The sequence below is a fragment of the Primulina eburnea genome, chromosome 15 (genome assembly GCF_022965805.1).
Source record: "Primulina eburnea isolate SZY01 chromosome 15, ASM2296580v1, whole genome shotgun sequence".
Lineage (NCBI taxonomy): Eukaryota > Viridiplantae > Streptophyta > Magnoliopsida > Lamiales > Gesneriaceae > Primulina > Primulina eburnea.
The window spans coordinates 25,324,238-25,332,492 of NC_133115.1; positions in this window are offsets into that span (position 1 = coordinate 25,324,238).

The following is an 8,255-nucleotide window of genomic DNA, read 5'->3' on the forward strand; positions in this document are numbered from 1 at the left end:
TGAATTAGTTAACTATTGAGTTTAAACCATAAGCTCATGCTTGATATGATTGAATGAAATAAAATTGGAACGAAATGAATTTTGAAATAGAACGAAAACAAGGATGAAATAGTATGTCTATCTAATTTTTATGATTAACATGAAAAAATATTAAATACAATTATTTATAAAATTAAATCATATTATATTTAAATAATTATTATTCTATAATTATTTCATATTGTTATAGTCAAGAATGAAATGAGATTGATAATATCATTTCATTCACACCTCATTCCATCCAATAAAATATGCATTAAAAGTAGAGTGAGTCTCATGTGAGACCGTCTTACGGATCTTAGTCTGTGAGACGGGTCAACCCTACCCATATTCACAATATAAAGTAATACTCTTAGCATAAAAAGTAATACTTTCTCATGGATGACTCAAATAAGAGATCAATCTCACAAATATGACCCGTGAGACCGTCTCACACAAGTTTTTGCTCTAAAAGTATCATATATGAGGATAATAATTTTCAAAAAAGAGTTTCTAATTTTTGTATGTGCTTCATCCCAATAATATATTAAATTATTTATAATATTATTTCGGGTCGGGAAGAGATTCCTATCGGGTGGAAGTTATTTGCTCGATCCCTCTCTGACGTTGATCGAGACGGGAAAAACACCAAAAACTCAATTCGGAAAAAAAATATAGTTCATGAAATTTTTTTGTCAGGATTTCGAGAAATTTTTCCAGCCATATATAAGATGCCTTAAAATCCAACAGGTTACATGTGCACACGAGAGAGTTGGTACCAACTCACACCTAGAGGGGTGGACGTTTATTTCTGCCTTATTTTCAGTATCATTGCATTTTAGTTGTTTTATAATTGAGTGCATTAAATATTTCTTTGAAACAAATACTATACCAAGAAATTGGCTAAACCGAAATCCCCCAAAATCCCGACTCATCCCAAATCTCATCTTATTTCATATTTCGACCCGTCTTTTTCCCGACCTAGGCTGTTGGGATTCTTCCCGTTCCAATCTACATCGAGAGAGGGATCAAGTATATAATATCCACCCGATGAGATTCTCGTCCCAAATCGATTATATTAATAATAATATTTTTATTATTTTTGAAAATATTATAATATTTGTTGGGTGCAATAATTGTCTTTGCTCAATAGAGCGGTCGAATAGTGGTGCTTGAGCTGTTGTGCGGTTTAAAAGATTTGAGTTGCACTATTACCATCAGCTATAGCTTTGGGTAAAGCGGAAAGCGTCCGGTTCTACAATTGGTATCAGAGCTAAGGTCACGGGCTCGATTTTCATTGATTGCAAATAGTGCAATTATATTGGGAGAGAGATTGTTGAGTGCAATAATTGTATCTGCTTAGGAGAATGATCGAACCGTGGTGTTTGAACTGATGTGCGGTTTAAAATATTTGAGTTACACCATTACCACCGGCTATAATTTTTGGTAAATCGACAAACGTTCGGTTCTAAAATATTATTATTATATTGGATTCGGGATATAATTTTGAATAGAATATTATTGAGTTGAAGCCCATACATAAATTAGCCGACGCATTTAAAAGAGGCTAGCTTATAGATGAAGATTTTAAAGCATAAATCACGTCTGGTGAATGCTGATTGATGCCAAACAATTTTCAGTCAATATGAATTTTGTATTTATTCATAAAATACTATTAGTGAATAAATAAAGTTACTTAACAATATTCAACTAGTAGAATATTGATTGATGTCAAATGGAGCTTGGGAAGGTTGTGTGGTGATTTGATGAGACAATAATTTGATAGGCTAATTTTTTTTTTTCAATTACCTTGTATTAACCAAGAAGTTGTTTCCATTTATTTATAGTGAACCAGGAAGATGATGATTTAATTATTAATGATTATGTACATTATCTGTCGTGCTCGTGATCTATCAAAACTAAAAATTTGACGTGTGTTATTCATAAAATATCATTGATAGCAATAAGATTCAGGTAAATATTTTTATTAATAACAAGGTTTAATTAAAATAAGTAGTAGAAATAATTTTTTATTGTTAAATAATTGAAATATACATTAATAAATAGTATTTTATTTCCATATGCATGTATATTAATTTTTTATTTATAACAAATATTTATAATATTTATTACAATTAAAATGATAGAATTCATATAATATATATATATATATATATATATATATATATATATATATATGTTTATCATGAAATTGCGGGCGTGCCAGACGTGATCGTGCCAAAGTTATGAATGATCTGACTCCGTTTACCAAGTGTTGTGAGTCTCAATTCGGTCGTAAGTTCTAACTCCTTCGAAATGGCTCAAAAACGCAAACACAAAATGAGGAATAAGACAAAATTACAGGAGGAATCCATGAACAACATCAAATTTAATTACGCTGTTATGAATTTGAACGACATTATCACAAGAAATTTGAAGTAATATGTAAAAATCTCAAGGAACTAAAATACTGGAAATTGGAAAAAGATGAACTATTGAGAGGAATTCTGCAGAGCTTTGCGGTAAATTTGTTGTGTTGATTTTTGTCGGTCCTTTTTCTGATTCCCTTCTCTTTTGACACACTCTGCCCATCAGTTGCTCCTTTCCACGATCATCCCATGATCTTCCACCTTGGGTAATGGCCGTAACTGGCAGCAACGTTCCTTTACTGGGCCAACTGCAACTTTCCTTGGGCTTCATCTATTGGGCTATGGCTTGAGCTTCATGGATTTTGGCTAATTAAATTGCTCCCAGGCAAGTTGGGTCCTTGTTTAATTGATTTGGGCTAAACAATTGCCCCCCGTAGCCAATTTGGCTCATGGGCCAATTTGGCTATATGTGTAATAATTCTAATGTATTGGCCCATTTATAAGTTGGACCCAAATGCTAACACGACATATATGATGAGGAGACAGATGAGGAGAAAAAATAAAAGGTAGCAACGTGGTTTTCTTCCTTGCCTTCTTCCCCCAAAATCCTCCCATTTTCACTGCCTTTCACAACCAATCTTCCTTCACTTTGAGACAACTACTCAACCACTCATGGAGATCCCATGTCCCATATCACTGCCGAATACATCACCTTTGTGATGTCATCCAAGTTTCTGAGAATTGTCATCATCAAACTTCTTTACATCAAGCCACACCTTCTCAACATAGGTATATTTCACCATTTTTCTCAATCCTCTATCACAAAAACACAGTAGAATTTGCCACATTTCATGCTGCTCTCAAGGTGTTTGTGTCTATGTTTGAATGAGTTTTTTGATGAGCAACACCTTTCAACACTTGTGGCAAGGGATTCCCATAGATGTGTCTGAACTCTTTGTAGTGCTTCCTCACATATTCCTCCAATTTTGAGACATCTTGCCTTCTAAAAATATCTCAGAGAGCACCATCGTCAACGTCTTCAATATTTTCCAACATGTTTCTTGAAATCGGCATTTCGTAATTTGCACATTCTTCCTCTTGGGACATTTCCACTATTTCAGAAGCTTCCAACAATTTCTCCGAACCATCATTAATTATGTCACTCGAGCTCACTGCTTGCACCTCAACAGAGCAACTTCCTTGTTGTGCATATTCAGAGCTTGGTCTATAGCTTGTGCAACTTATATAATCTTCCATGTACTTACAAGAAATGCACCAGCACAAGGAATTGTGATGCTCCACCAAATTCACTGAGGATGAGATCCCATTTTTTGGATTTCTGGCAAGCCATAAACTTAAAGATCAATGGAGATGAAAAATACTCATGGTAGTGCCGCAGGCCAATCCAAAAGAAAATTGCCAAGCTTTGATGAATATCTTTTTTGCACTTGTTTGCCATTGTTTGGCAAGTGTCTTTTATGATGTGTATAGTTGGAAAATTAGCTTGAAAGCCAAATTTTGTTGTTGGAAACATGTTGTTTACCTTATACATGTTGCTTGGGATTTGTTTTCATGTATTTGTATTTCTGGGATGTCACGTTTACAGGGGAAACTCTGCCCGAATTTCTGTAAAATAAATTAAGAACAACGGCTAAATAGCTTGTTTTCTTCAATATTATCACAACATGTTATCACCATTGCTCATTATCACCCATACTTTCCAAACACCATCAAAATATTGAAATATGTAATAAACGTGCTCTATACGTCATCAATTCGGCTATCAAGACAACACATTATTCTATTAAAATCACATCAGCTGCAAAGGATTCCATGAACAAATTTTTATTTATTTATTCACAGATGGTCCATCACTATTTGCAAACAAGTTCAGCGGGGAATGGATTAAAAGCCTATTACTCGCATATTACAGAAACTTTCTACGAGTCAATATCTCAAAATTAGCCAAAGTGGCTATCCAGCCTACTTTGTACAATACTTCTCATCTATTCCATCTTTATAAAACATTCGTCTCCGGCTGTCAATCTTTCATCTGAGCCGGAGCTAAGATTAAATCCTCCATTTGTAACTCTTCTTCCTTGCTACCTCCATATTCCTCCTCAAATATTTTCTTTTCTTTGAATGATTCCTCCACCTTAGATCTGCGCTCAACAGCTTTTTCTCTCAACAAACGTCGTTTTTGGGTCCGAGAAAGCGGTTTTGGGAACTTTGGATGCTCCACCCGTTTCCATACACAATTGGGGATTGCTCTGGGAGGAACAACAAAACGAGGTCTCCTTTCATATTTCCTGTCAGCGCCTAGAGATACTGGCCTCTGGATTGTCTTCTGGATCCATTGTGAGTCATTTCTTCTCTCTTCATTCACCGACCAAGAACGTGGGCCCCTTCTGAGGTATTGGTTCTCCGGCCTTTTGGCCATGGATTCCCGGTTATACCTAATATTCCTCCCAGTATAATGCAGACCGCCCCCACTGTAATAGCAGTCTTTTCCATGAGCAGCTTCTGTTTTCTTCTCTTTAACCTCTAATATCATTTTCTGAGGCACCCAACACCTTTTTATGGTAAGTATTGGTTTAATGGACATGTCCCCACTCCCATTCCTTCTCCTCTCGTTGATTAAAAAACGCAAGTCAGTGTTGTTCACATTCACATTGGCCACCGGGGGAAAGGGATCTTCATCCACTGTCATTGTTTCTTTCTTCTCTGGAAATTTCAGGATCCCCTTGTTGATTCTTTCCTGCAAGACATTCTTGAACGCCCAACAAGCATTAGTATTATGGTTGAAGGAATTATGATACTTACAGTAATCTCTTCCTTTCAACTCCTCCTTCGTGGGTAGCTTGTGATCTGGGGGGAATGTTATGAACTTTTCCTTCACTAAGTGATCGAATATTTCCTCCGTCTTTGATGCATCGAAAGTATAAGGAGTTTGCACTGGAGGAATGTTTTTCTTGGAAAGTTCTTCAATCTTGCGCTTCAATAAAAGGACAGTGCGTGATCCGGAATTTGCTACTTCTGCCGATGCAACTTCCTCCACTTCCTGGAAATAAGATCCCACTGTAGACTTTCTTTTATGACTCTCCTCTCGTAACAATTCCTCATACTCTGACACTATGGCAGGAAGTTCATAAAAATCACGGAATTCCATCCCTTGGAACTTCTTTCTAAGTTCAAAATCGAGTCCTCGCTGTGCTATCTTCACGTATTCTGATTCAGAGAAGAAAACTTGGCATCTGCTTCTCACCTTCTTGAACTTACAAATGAAATCATTGGCAGATTCCCCCGATTTTTGAACCACTTTTGACAATTCCGCTATACTAATCTCAGGTACTTTCCCGAAGAATTGTGTATGGAATTGACGTTCCATATCATGCCAAGTCATAATAGAGTTCCGAGACAGCGTTGCATACCATGTGAAAGCAGTGCTGGTCAAGGAATTGGGGAACAAACGTAACTTGTACATTAGGAAAGTTCTCCAAATTTTCCAATTCTCCACACTGAATTGTAAACCTGACCACATGTTCCACGCTGGACTAACCGTCTTCCCCGGAGTATAACGTGAAGTCTGGAATGCGGTATCCTCTTGGATAAGGGTTGTCACGATCTACAACATCAGGATACGGTTTATGGAATTCTGGTCGGTTGATTGACCTCACTCCTGGGCCATACAACTCTTGAATAACATCACGTACCATCTCAAAATCCACCACTGGAGTTTGTCGTAACTGTTAAGGTGGATAAATTGCCCCCTGAGTGTTATTCCCTGAACCTGGCACTGAAAATCCACGCATTCCCCCATCACCATACATCCCTGGATGTGAGTTAGGAGATGTCACAGAGAACGTATTAGCAGCCATTTGTTTACTGTTATTGTAATTCTGGAATTTCAACCCCAACTCCTCGTCCCTTTTGTGCGAAGGAGTATATCTTCCTTCCTTGGCAGATTCAGGAATCAGTGCCTCCCCCAAGCGGCGACTTTCACCTGCTTGAGAAAATCCTAATACTTGGACTTGATCTTTCAGCGATTTAACATCAATTTCTTGAAGTTTGTTATTCTCTGGTATAAGCACTTCGCCTTTTGCAGACTTTCTCCATTCCTTCATTTCTGCCACAAATTCCATCATGACAGTAGCGAAAGTTTGATTCATTTCTTTGAGATCGCTGTGGATATTTTTCTCCATGGCCAGCATGAAGTTCGGCGAAGACCCATCACCACCAGAAACAACAATTCCTTCCTTTATAGTCTCTTCCTCGAACTGGTTTACGAGCCTTTCAACCGTTCTTCCTTCTGCATCAGTTTCCTGAAACTCTTCTTGTGAGCGATGACCTTTCCCCAGTGATGGAGGAATTCCTTCATTCTTCTCAGTACGCTTTGGAGGCATTGCGTCCCACCGGGCGTGCCAACTTGTTTATCACGAAAATTGCGGGCGTGCCGGGCACGTGATCGTGCCAAAGTTATGAATGATCTGACTCCGTTTACCAAGCGTTGCGAGTCTCGATTCGGTCGTAAGTTCTAACTCCTTCGAAATGGCTCAAAAACGCAAACACAAAATGAGGAATAAGACAAAATTACAGGAGGAATCCATGAACAACATCAAATTTAATTACGCTGTTATGAATTTGAACGACATTATCACAAGAAATTTGAAAGAATATGTAAAAATCTCAAGGAATTAAAATACTGGAAATTGGAAAAAGATGAACTATTGAGAAGAATTCTGCAGAGCTTTGCTGTAGATTTTTTGTGTTGATTTTTGTCGGTCCTTTTTCTGATTCCCTTCCCTTCTCTTTTGACACACTCTGCCCATCAGTTGCTCCTTTCCACGATCATCCCACGATCTTCCACCTTGGGTAATGGCCGTAACTGGCAGCAACGTTCTTTTACTGGACCAACTGCAATTTTCCTTGGGCTTCATCTATTGGGCTATGGCTTGGGCTTCATGGATTTTGGCTAATTAAATTGGTCCCAGCCAAGTTGGGTCCTTGTTTAATTGATTTGGGCTAAAATATATATATATATATATATATATATATATATATATATATATATATATATATATCTCTGAAAATAAATTGTAGCTATTAAATTTTGATATAAACAACGAAAATTCATAAATCAAAATATTTGTCATGGAAAAATATCGGTTCCAAGAAACAATCTCAAACAAGCTAGAATTGATGAACTTGACAATGTCAAAATAGTCGTTGAGCAAAAATGACAAAAGCATTAATGTGTCTAAGAGTTTCGAGATAACCCAATATGATTGTCGGAAGAGACTATTATAAAAGAGAGAATTTCCGAAGAAGAAGAAAAATTAAGATGGTCGAGAAGACGTAAAAGGATTAATCAGTATTATTAGAATGAATTATTGTTCTCGACTCACCATGGATATTCATCGTCTAAAGTAAGATGTGTCCAAATATAAATCAAAGTCTTCTTGTAGAATCTTTCAATAACGAAGGGATGAGAGATATAGAAAGATTTGGTACTTGAACTTTCATAAAACTTTTTTAAAAAAACTTGTTTGTTGATTTACCTTCTTTTAAATAATCATTTATGACACACACCTTATTTTCATGCTTTGTATATCAACTTGACCAAAATATTTGTTGCATCAATCGAGTTTGTTACACTTAAAATCTCGTAAAGCCATCCAGACATGAAGGTCCAAATGTTGCTAAGTCGAGGAAAGATACAATTGGTTCGAGAAAAAGCACGATGGAGGAATTGATCCACGACGCAACATGAATGATCGTGGAATGCGGCTGGAACTGCTCCTGGAGTGTAACAAAAACAGAAAGAAGAATTAGAATAGGGACACAACATTCAACAAAGCAACAACAAAG